The sequence below is a fragment of the Suricata suricatta genome, chromosome 5 (assembly GCF_006229205.1).
Source record: "Suricata suricatta isolate VVHF042 chromosome 5, meerkat_22Aug2017_6uvM2_HiC, whole genome shotgun sequence".
Taxonomy (NCBI): domain Eukaryota; kingdom Metazoa; phylum Chordata; class Mammalia; order Carnivora; family Herpestidae; genus Suricata; species Suricata suricatta.
Genome location: NC_043704.1, coordinates 138,140,026 through 138,152,084, shown reverse-complemented (window position 1 = coordinate 138,152,084; position 12,059 = coordinate 138,140,026). Strand labels below are relative to the sequence as shown.

The 12,059-nt window shown below is 43.9% G+C and overlaps 1 long non-coding RNA gene across 1 annotated transcript in view; it reads right to left on the bottom strand.

Annotated features, from left to right (window-relative positions):
* Positions 1-402: 402 nt before the first annotated feature.
* The window catches only part of LOC115292874, a 239,522-nt gene continuing 227,865 nt past the window's right edge, over positions 403-12,059 (bottom strand). Inside the window, exon 3 of the long non-coding RNA XR_003909191.1 lies at positions 403-448. This is a non-coding gene — a long non-coding RNA (uncharacterized LOC115292874). The remainder of the gene's footprint in view (positions 449-12,059) is intronic.

Here is a 12,059-nt window from a genome sequence, read left to right as displayed (position 1 = left end):
AGATTTCCCCTCTCAAAAATCTTCCATCTTCTTAAATCACTACGAATTAAACTACAGTGTTTCCTTTACTGCAAAGTTTCATGCCAAGGAAGTTCAGCTTTTTTTTGAGAAACCTCAGGACCACTTAAGCACAGTCGTGCCTAGCCATCTTGGCCAAACATTTGAAAACATGAATTATTAAAGGATCTACATAATACAAGTCTTTGACTTGAGGTAACAGAATATTGGGTCAATTCTTCCTTGCCCTAACACTTCATCTATTCCTGTACTACCAAAAGTGGGATTTTATCTCCATAGCAAGTAATGGAAACGCGAACCTACTTCTCTTCTATCTGTGCCCAGGATATTTACCGTGCTTATTGTTTAAATGTGTGTATTTCTTCTTTCTTTACTTACCAGGTACGGCTCTTTGGACAAGTCACATTATCTCTGCAGCATTCAATGTTATCTGTAAAATAAGGAGCTGGGTTAGATAAGCTTTCAACTTCCCTTTAATTCCAACATTCTCTCACTGTATTTAACTTGGCAACTTTCTTAGTGTCCTTTAATTTTGATATTGACCAGTCATAAGCAAAGGTATCTGCTGGGGAGCCTACAATTTAAAGTTTTTCATTTACTATTTCTATTAGAATACAGTCTTCAGATATGATACACACTTCTCAGATTGTTCCACTATAATCTCTTTAAAGAGAAGTTACAAGAATTCTAAGTTACCATATTTTTTAAAAATTTTTATAGATTTATTTTTGAGACAGAGAGTGAGAAACAAGTATGAGTAGTCAAGGGGCAGAGAAAGATGTTGACACAGAATCTGAAGCTCCCGCCAGGCTCTGAGCTGTCAGCACAGAGCCCAAGGTTGGGCTTGAACCCATGACCTGTGAGATCAAGACCACAGCGGAAATCAAAAGTTGGATGCCTAATCAACAAAGCCACACCGGCACCCTGATATCATCATCTTTTCATAATTCCATTTAAAAGTACATTTTGGATCACCTGTGTGGCTCAGTTGGTTAAGTGTCCAACTCTTTATTTAGGCTCAGGTCATGATCTTGTGATTTGTGACAGCGATCAGGCTCCAGGCTCTGCGCTGCCATCACAGAGCCTGCTTGCCATTTTTTCTTTCTCCTTCTCCCTCCTTCTATCTCTCTGAGAGATACATGAATAAATATTTAAAAAAATTTTGGGGGGTGCCTGGATGGCTCAAGCCCGTAACACTCCAGACTCTTGGTTTTAGCTCAGGTCACGACCTCACAGTTCAGGAGTTCGAGTCCCATGTCATGCTCCATGTTGATGGTGTGGAGCCTGCTTGGGAGTTTCTTTCTCCCCATCTCCCTCTGCCCCTCCCCTGCTCCCATTCTCTCAAAATAAATAAAATTAAAAAATAATAAGAAATAAATTTATCAGATTATAACGAACTAGGATCCTTTGGGATAAAGATTCTCTACCCTGATTTCAAGTTTGTTCTCTTTAAACAGGTCTTTTTTGTTCCCATTTTATTTATGTGCTGATGTGTAATATTGTTGATTTGCTTTTGTAGACAGCATCACCTTGAACTTTGTCCTCAGAATGCTCCAATCCCAAAAGTTCCCATTTCCTGTAAATTAGATTTTGTTTCTAGTTTTATTTTAAGACAACAATACAAATCTTAAACAATTAAACATATATTTACATTTCACATACGATAAAAATCATTTTTATGGTCATTTTATGACTGTTAAAATGACAAACATTAAAAATCAGAACAAGAACCTAGCTACAGTGACATATGGAGAGAGGGCATGTCTCCAGCTAGTGGAAGCACACGCATCAGTATGATCTTTTGACGGGATATCGTTAACTGTATATCCAAAACCTTACGAGTTTAACCAAGAAATTTCACTTTTATGAGTGTGCCCCGAGGAAATAATTAAAAGGAAAAGAATAGGAACCCCAGTTACAAAAGTACAAGTCTGGAAACTTAAATGTATGTAAATAGTGGCTTGGTGAAAGCGACAAATACAACAATGTAATGTAATACCATACAGACATTAAAATTATAATGTAAAGTAACATAAAGATCATGGGGAAATGTTCATTCTAAAAATTAGAAAATGGCTGTAAAATACATGTATATTAGGATCCTATTTCTTGTAAAAATACATATGGAGGTGCCGGGGCTGCTCAGTGGGCTAAGGCTTCAACTCTTTTAATTTTTTTTAATGTTTATTTTTGAGAGAGACAGACAGAGAGAGAGGGAGACACAGAATCTGAAGCAGGCTCCAGGCTCTGAGCTGTCAGCACAGAGCCCGATGTGGGGCTTGAACCCAAGAATGCTGGGATCATGACCTGAGAAGTCAGACACTTAACTAACTGAGCCACCCAAGTGCCCCAAGGGTTGGATTCTTCATCTCAGCTCAGGTCTGGATCTTGAGGTTGTGACTTCAAGCCCCATGTTGAGCTCCACGCTGGGTATGAAGTCTACCCTTTTTTTAAATTTTTTTAAAATACTGACATATAAACATTTACACAGGTGTTAGAAAGTGATTGAGAAAATACTTGCCAAGATGTGAATACTCTTTACTTCTTGGCCAAAGAATTGCAGGTGGATCTCTTGGTACTTCTCAAGATTATTGCCTTGATCACATACATATCATAAGAATTATTTAGGAGCAGTAAACTATACTTATAAAAATAAATGTCTAGATTATGCCTAGCCATATAACAGAGACCCTTAAGCAATTAGTCATTTCAATGATTCTGTATGTGTTTCCTTTTTACTGAATCCAATTTTGATCTACTGCACAATCAATTGCTCATTTTTCTTGTATTGAAGAAAATTAAAATTAGTGATAATGAGCACCAAAGGAAATAAAAATAAGATTGTCTACCCCTACACACTCCTCTCATTCTCTGCCTTAGGACACCTGGTCTTTAATTCCTATGTTTTACATTTGCTTCCTCTTTTTTAAAACAAATTATAACAATTGTGCTTATTTGCCTTTTACTAGGTTTTGATGTGGGCATCCAAGCTCCATGAGCTCAGGAGTTTTATCTTTTTGCTTCATTTAGCACAGATCTCATTAAATAGTTCAATGGGACTAGCTAAAAGGTCCCAACTACTCAAGCTTTCTAACTTCTTAAAACCCAAAGTCCTTAGATTGGTTCGGTTTGTTCCTGTGACCCACAGGTTGGCAAAATATTCCCCGAATTTCACCACTTGGAGCGTATGCAACCTAACACACAAAAGAACATATATTCTATCAACATTTATAAGATTTGTGGAAAAACAAGACCATCCATCTTGATGATTTAGGGAAAGGTAATCTTCTTTACATGTACTGCCCATTATTTAATTTTATGCCTTTAAAAGATTACATCTGATAAATCAGCCATAATCCAAACTTGGAACTCCAAATATAATTAACCAAATGGCACCCTAGTGCCATTTAGGTGAAAGTCAATGGGCAGGGAGTTCACGCTGAAGGCCGCTTTTTACAACCTGAGCCAAGTGGAAGTGCTTGATTAAGCATTAGTTTGGGTGCCATCAAGAAAGAAATAGTGTAATCCAGAAGCAAATGTATATAATCTTTGTTGTTCAGAAGTATATCTTTATATCACCAATAAAGACAGGCTTCCAAAGCAATTAGTAGCATAAGCAACATGTTTTTTTAAACAATTCTCTAGAAATCACTGTCATCTAAAATCTTTGTAAAGGACTTTATTGGTCAAGCTCCATGATACAAGGATTACCCATAGTAAAAATATTCTATTTCTTTAAAAATAATTAACAGTTTAACTTTCTCCATCATTTGGTCTCGTCTTCCTCCAGTGAGTCTGAAACAAAAGTTCATTATCTTCTTAAAAGATACAAGCAAGCGCAAATACACTTCCAAGACCAAGAAACTGAAACAAAAGAAGTCCTCCTCCTCCTCCCTTTGAAGCCGCTCTCATCCCATCGGGTCCGTGAATGAGTAAGCCTTTCCTATGCCAAGTCTTCAAAGCAAAAACTCAAGTGGAAAACTACTCAGTTAGCTGGCAAATTCCGTCAGTGAGGCAAGCCAACCTAGACTGAGGCTTTAAGTACGTATTTTTACTCATGATTTTTCTAAGAGATCCCAGATTTGAAATTCAGTCGCTGGGATAAGAATTTTTGTTTTGAAGTTTAAGTGGGGAAAAGGAACTCAGATACCAAAAGCCAACTCCTATTCTCAAGGGCAGTTTGAGAGGTGGTGGGGGTAACCCTAAGGCCCTTAATAATGGAACATCTTACTTTCAGTCATAATCCGTGAACCAGAGCGCTTACTGCAAAGGATTCCTAAAATGCCTATCTCCAATAGTTTCTATCTCCAGCTGGGTTATAACTGCCAGTAGGATCTGGTTCACGTGTTGAATGCAACAAGCATGGAAGTTTCTGGCAGAAACCCTTATCAAGCTTAAGAGCAGGAGTGGAACCATTCAGACCCAAGCCTGTAAGCTTCAAGGTTAGAAACTAACATTTCAATGAACCGCCTGATCATTGAGGCTGAATCACTGTGGAAACCCAAAAAAGTCCCAGTCTGTGGGCTAAACACTAGAGAATGCCACGATGAAATATGACCTTGTAAAGATCTAACCATCAAGGCTCATATACTGACAGCGTGGTTTACCTCCAGGCCTAGAAATCAGTGCTACATTCAATCTACATGCACGTTAGTGGGTTATTGGTCATTAAGGAAATTCTGCGCAGGAATAGAGGAAGGATTGCACCGAGACAGTATTTTGTCTTCAAAGACAAATAACACCGTATTTGGTTGAATGATTCAAAGAATTTTATCCTCCCAAAATGCTGATGGCAAAACTCTCAACTAAAATAAAGGTTTATCATCCCTGAGATACATGTAAGGACTCAACTACTTAGCAGGTGCTAGAGACAGATTAAAGATTTCATTACTATGAATACCAAGAACATCTATTGCTTTGAGAGAGTCCCAACTTTTAACCAGGTGACTCTAGTGGATAGATCTCTCTCTCTTGATACCTGGTTTCTATATTCTGGAACAGTTTTTTATCAACGTCCTACCATAGTTATGCTTATAATTAAGGTCATCTCTTAGACATCCAATGCTGCACACTGGTGGACCACAGGCCTGACTGTGCGCTCAGATGTTTTTAGCCAGAACTCCTGATGACGGGATTTCAATCCTTTTATAGATGCTGGTGTTTTCAGAGGCGCTCCTCTAGCCCATGGCCTTACACCCAGCTTTGTGGAAGCTTTCTCAAAAAGGTAGTATCCACCTCACCTCTCCTGGTCTCTTTTCCTAAATTAGAGGGCCTAGCACGTATCAGCCCTCCGCCACGAGCGTGCTACCAGCAGGAAACTGGTCTCCTGGCCCCTCTGTGGTTTTTCTGTTGTTTTACTGTGAGACAGAGAGAGAGAGTGCCTGTGTACACACTCATGCATGCCAGGTTGGAGGTGGGGGATGGGGTAGAGGGAGAGAGAGGATCTCAAGCAGGCTCCGTGCCGGACGTGGGGCTCGATCCCACTACATTGAGATCATGACCCCACAAGAAATCAAGAGCTCGACGCTCAACCATGTGTGACTGAGCCACCGAGGTGCCTCTCTCCTGGCCCCTTTAACACCTCTCCCTGCTTGTCAGGCTCTCAAAGACTCCCGTCAGGCTTGGGGTATGCTTCCCAGGAAGATCATAGTGAGTTCTTTATTCTCACCACGGTCTGAGTTTAAGATTAAACTCTCTTCTGAGCACCTGGAGTACGTATCTGACTCCTGATTTCCACTCAGGTCATGATCTCACAGCTCAGGAATTCGGGCCCCTTGTTGGGCTCTGTGCTGCCAGTGCAGAGCCTGCCTGGGATTCATTCTCTCTCTCTCTCTCTCTCTCTCTCTCCCCCCCCCCCCCCCGTCTCTCTCTCTCTCTCTCTCTCTGTCTCTCTCCCCCCTCCCTGCCCTCCGCAACCTCCCTCGCTCATGCACTCTTTCTCTCCCTCTCAAAATAAACATTAACGAAGTTTAAACTCTCTTTGCACAGTATTTAGTAACCAGGGATACCCGATGTGGCTGGTGTCCCATCTTTGCTCTTCCCGGTTCTGCAGGGGCTTTGACACCAGCAGCCAGCACCTATGACTGTGGGCTGATTTCCAGATCTAAGAGGTGTCAGTCTGCCAGCTGATGGCCCTGCTTGTGAAGACTCTGGGACATGTCTGCCACTTGTTCCAAGAGCTGCCCAGCAAGATAAGACTCCAGTTCCTCTCTAGAGACTTTTTTTTTTTCAGTGTTTATTTTTGAGAGAGAGAGGCCAGAGCATGATTGGGGAAAGGGCAGTGAGAGACGGAGACACAGAATCCAAAGCAGGCTCCAGGCGCTGAGCGGTCAGGACAGAGCCGAGGCGGGGCTTGAACTCACAAACCTTGAGACCATGACCTGAGCCAAAGTCGACGCTGAACCAACTGAGCCACCCAGGCGCCCCAATGGAGACTTTCCTTGATAGTGCTCCTTGACTAGCTGCCTCCTCTTTCCAGTCCTACTGCCCTCCAGCTATTCCTAATTCCTTTCCCCCAGTCCTCAGCGGCCTGCTGGGGGAAGTCAACCCAAGACAGCTCAGGTTCCAGAATGGGGAGGAACAAGGCTAATGGGTGACCAACCCGTCTGGAGACCCTGAGGTGTTCTCATAAAACAAAGTGTCTCAAGTTGGGATACATATGAGTTACAGTATAGGCACCGTCTCTACCTATATCATACTTTTTTTAAATAGTTTATTGTCAAAGTGGTTTCCATACAACACCCAGTGCTCTTCCCCACAAGTGCCCTCCTCCATCACCACCACCTCTTTCTCCCCCTCCCCCTTCCGCCCTCAGTTCGTTTTCAGCATTCAATAGTCTCTCAAGTTTTGCATCCCTCTCTCTCCCCGACTCTCTTTCTCTCTTCCCCTCCCCCTGGTCCTCCATTAGGTTTCTCCTGTTCTCCTGTTAGACCTATGAGTGCAAACATATGGTCTCTGTCCTTCTCTGCTTGACTTATTTCACTTAGCATGACACCCTCGAGGTCCATCCACGTTAGAATGGCCAGTTTTCATTCTTCCTCATTGCCATGTAGTACTCCATTGTATAGATAAACCACATCTTGATCCATTCATCAGGTGATGGATGCATACTTTTGATACTTAAGGCATATAAATCGGTTACACAAGGATGCTGGAGGTCACCAATACAGCCATTCACCATTGGCATCCATGACACTGGGCAGCATGCACTGCATGGCAACGCCAACTTTGCAATAATAGGCAAAAATTACTGTTACCATCAATAAACAGTGAGACACCTTACAAGTTCAGGGACTGTGGTGGTTGCTTTTCTTCTCATTTACCTAGAGCCAGGATTCATTTACAAACTGAAAATCCCAAACCTCAACATAGCTGTGAATTTTAAGTTTGGAATAAGCACTTCTGCAACTCTGGCTTTTCGTTTGGGCCTCCTGAGAACCGCGTTCTGGCCGGAGCCAAGTGAAGAAATGCTAATGATGTCGTGGAGCGCAGCTCTGAGCCGGGTGTTACAGTTTTCTAATACATGAAGTATTTAAAGACTGATGAGACAGTACATTATATCTGCATGGTAATTTAGTTCAGAAGTTCACAATTATTTTATTTTCAATATTAATTGCTTTTGTCTCTCAATAAATGACTCTGTAGGAAGTGGAATTCAATTTCATTCATTTTCAATAATCGAGATTGCTTTGAACTAGCTCAATAACTCTCTGCTCCTCTTGGCCCCCGACGTATTGCTGCCGGTGGCACATAAATAATCGCCGTTTTCTTTTCGGATTTTTAAGCAGAGCTGCCCTTTGGCAAAAGAGCTCAGCAGACACAGTCTGCTCCCCGTGCTGCCAGCCCTGTTGTCGCAGCCTCCTCAGCATCCAGGGACCCTGCAACTTCTCAGGGGTCTCTAGCAGTTAGCACCCCTGCCCTCCTCCCCTCCACCCTGCCCCAGGGGCAAGTGACTCACTCAACACAGCGGACACGCCTAGCTTCTATGTCTTTGCTGATCCTGTACCCTCCCGCCTGAAGGAGCCTTCTCTGCCTGCATATCCAAATACACCAGGAAGTGAATTCCCCGTTCACACCACAGGCCACCAGATCCGCAGAGCGTCTGGCCGTGTCCCCAGGGAGCAAGGAGCAGGCGGCTCCCTGCTGGACTCTTGTGTACCCCTTCTAGACTCTCCTCCGTCTCCTCACGCTAATTTAGAGGTATTCGCCATCCGCTTCTCAAGGTGACAAATGACAAGCCATTCATCTGTAGATTTCATGGAGGGCTGAGCTGTGGTCCCGGTCACAGAAGTCTGAATGAATAAATAAACGAGTGGAGGAATTAATGACTATCTGCGGTAAGAGGCTTGTCTGTATTTTAGCCACAGGATACCACATCAGTTCCTCCAACACAAGTTTGACCCACTGGCCTCAGAGCCTTGCTCTCTCTACAGGCTCCCGCTCTGATCAAGTTGTGCCAGCACAGTGTCCGTGTGGACCCCGCCCAGCCCCAACTAAACACAGAACTCCTCAAGGCCAAGGACAACGGCACACGAAGCCCCGAGTAAGAGCTCCAGCTCATTTCTGTGCAATGGACAGGATCGTGGTTCCCTAATATTTTTTCAGCTTTTCTTTCCAAAGTTGACATTTCCAAAGATGGAAGCTTTACCCCCAACCCCCAATCTGGCCCCGGTTCCCTACCTGACTGAGGACCTCTGCAGAAACTTTTGAAGTATTTTTTATCTACCATCCAAAGCAGAGTGACTTCCTAACCAGCCCCGCCCCCTCCGCCAGCACTCCATCAACACTTCGGGGCACGTAGGCTCTATGGGAATAGGATTTCCTTTCATCTGCCTGCAAGTCCTTTTCAGGAATGTTGTAGGTGCTTTCCTCCAGGGATCACAGGTGCCTAGAGGAAAGGGCATCTGACTTTTTGTAACTGGGGTCAGAACCAGAAGGCCAGCAAAGCCTCTGTCGCGGGTCTCAGGGACGCTGCCACAGCGTCAGTGTGGTTCAATAAATGCCCAGAGCAGACCTGCTCTGCAAAGCAAAGTGTGTTTGCATTTAGGATGAGGCACATACAAACACATACACAGACCTCCTTATCCCTGGAATGCTTAGCGTCTTTCGGGAGGGCACGGCAGGTTTAAGTCCTTACATTTGATACAAGGCAGGGAGGGGAAGTGTAGCAGCCCCTAAGAAAAAGACACTCCGTGTGACAGTGTAAAGCGACTGGTCTCAGTTTCATGACTTAGATGTTCAAAGAGTTTTCAGAGGTCATTTTCCCTATAGCCAACGCAAAGTGCAGGAACTGGGCCCAGAAGTGTGGCGCTTGACCCTCACCTTAAGTTCTTAAGTGTGTGTGTGTGTGTGGGGGGGTTCGTCATGTTTGCCCAGCAGGTGTGTCACCACCAAGCCCTGTCGTGGGCAACACTCCCAAGGGGCTGCTGTTGACTAGGTTGCACGCGCCTTTATTTGCTTCAGAACCATCACGTCCCCCTCCCCCCTGCCCCCTACTTGCTTCGGGTCCTTTTGCCTTTCCTTATTATAGACACTTTCCAATTTTAATTACTTTTGATGCTCTGCTCTGAACTCACAGCCCAATGAAATAGAAGTGCCTCCAAACTGTAAACAAGTTAATACAACTTGAGTCAGGCAAGCTAGAGGCACAACAAGCTCCTCACTTCGGCCCAGCCTGCTCTTTGACCATCTCCAAGTCCTATAGTTTCTTTGTCTTTAAAAAAAAAAAAAAACAACATAGGACTTTCAGGAGCCTCTGGGGGGCCCAGTCAGCGAAGCGTCTGACTCTTGGTTTGCGGCTCAGGGTCATGATCTCACAGTTTGTGCGTTTGAGCCCTGCATCGGGCTCTGTGATGACAGTGTGGAGCCTGCTTGGGATTCTGTCTCCTCCTCTCTTGCTCTGCCCCCACCCCCACCCCAGTCTCTCTCTCTCTCTCAAAATAAATAAATCAATAACAAACATTTTTTAAAAAGACTTTCATCATTGGGGCCCCGCCCTCACTACTCCTGGCTTCTCTTTGTCTTGCCCAAGAAGCCACCAGCTTACTTAATTTTTCCAGATGGAGAGCCTGAGACCACCTCTGAGGAAAGGATGCTTTACGATCAAGGTAAGAGAGAACATTAACTGTTGCTTTGCTATCAGTTTTTACTTTCTTCCTGAAGGTCCTTCCTGCTCATCTTCAGGAAAATAATTGTAATTATAATGTAACCAGTTCCTCTATCCCGTTGCTCTGTAGGCTGAGTGATTTACTGATGCCTCTTACTTTCCTTGTGGACTCTTTGAGCCGTCACCTTCTTTTCTGATGTTAAATCCACATTTCGGACATTCCCGTGGACATTTTCCGATGGTTAGCCGATAGATACTTCAAAGTTGTGCCCACAAACAGTGCATTTCCTCCGCAGTCTCCGCTTCTGATAACTTCTCCATTCTATGAATGGAATCATCCTCTAGTTATGCAAATTTGAGTCCGTCTGTCTGCCACTTCCAGCTGCCCTAGCGTGTGCTTTTCCCTCTCTCTCCTCAGTGTTGGCCTCACCTTTCTACAGCCTCTGTCAGGGTCCTGCTCTAGGTTCTCGCTTCCTCTTCTTTCCACGGCTCACATCCTAGCATCGTATCTTCTCATTCTGCCTCTATTTTGATCCTGTCCTAAAATACTGAACTTGCAGTGGTCTGCGTTTTCTTCCTAAAGCACAGTTCTACCCCTGTCTCCTACTCTCAAGTTTGCAGTGGCTCGTCATGCTTGAATAACTCCGTACAAGTTCTCCGGCCCGGCAGTCGGGCGGCTGGTGGCTGTGGAGACCATTCTCCACGCCACATTTCTAAAGAAGGACTCTCACTCCCAGTTACTCTTTAAGGAAAAGGCAGCGTTAAAAAGAATACCCCTTTCTGACAAGCCCGGTAAGACTGGAATGAATGTTGTATTCATGCCATAAAGCTGGGCTTGGCTGATTTCTCTGGAAGTCGTTTGTTACGAGATGCCCCTAATTTCCTTTCATTAACTCCACCCTTGAGTCCAGAGACTCGGAGTTACCTACATGCTCTGCTGGGACCACATGGGCAAAAGTTACAAAGTTCGACTTAGCTCTTGATCCAAACTGTATTCCTCCATGCCAGCTTTATTGGCAATTCTGCTGTACCTAGTCTAATCCCGCTGGCTTTTATTCATGTCAGAACATTAAGAACCCATAGGTGAAGGAATATGGATGGTGCCCTCCAAACGCCATTAAAATCCCTTTGCAATTTGGCGTCGATAATCTCATGAGTCTCTTAACCATGTCTTTTGAAACATCAACCTGAAGGTTCTTACCCAGGTTCACTGCTGGCTGTCCTCCAAGTGCATCGAGCCCTCCCATGCCCCTACATGACCGCATATTCTAACTCTTCACACAGAATCCATTTCCCACCATTTGGAGGGAGGGCTAAAAAGTTGTATGTTTCAGAGCCCTTCTGATGTTACCTCCCTCAGGCATCAGAGTAGTTCACCCTTATAAATTCTTACTCAATCCTGTTCCTTCCCTTCTCCTCTCTCCCTCCCCTTTACTTAGGGTTCTTCCTCTTACTTTATGTTTTATACACTTGCCTCATCTTTTCTGAGCTGTAACTTACTCGGGGTATCTGTTGTCTGATAGCTCACACTAATATTAACATACATTAAAATATTGGCTGAATTGAATGTGTGCTTATTTTAAAATAAATAAGTAATTAGGGGCGCCTGTGTGGCTCAGGTGGGTAAGCGTATGACTTCAGCTCAGGTCATGATCTCGCAGTTTGTGGGTTCAAGACCCATGTTGGACTGTCTGCTGACAGCTCAGAGCCTGGAGCCTGCTTCGGATTCTGTGTCCCTTTCTCTGTCCCTCCCCTGCTCACTGTCTCTCTCTCAAAATAAACATTGAAAAATTAATAAAATAAAACAGGTAAGTAATCAAACTAAGCTCGATTAACACTAAAACATTTTCCTTTACGAACTCAAGGATTTCTATGACTTTATTTTTGCAAATACCATTATCTTCCTCCTGCTTGTCATGTCTCTTCCTTTTGCTTC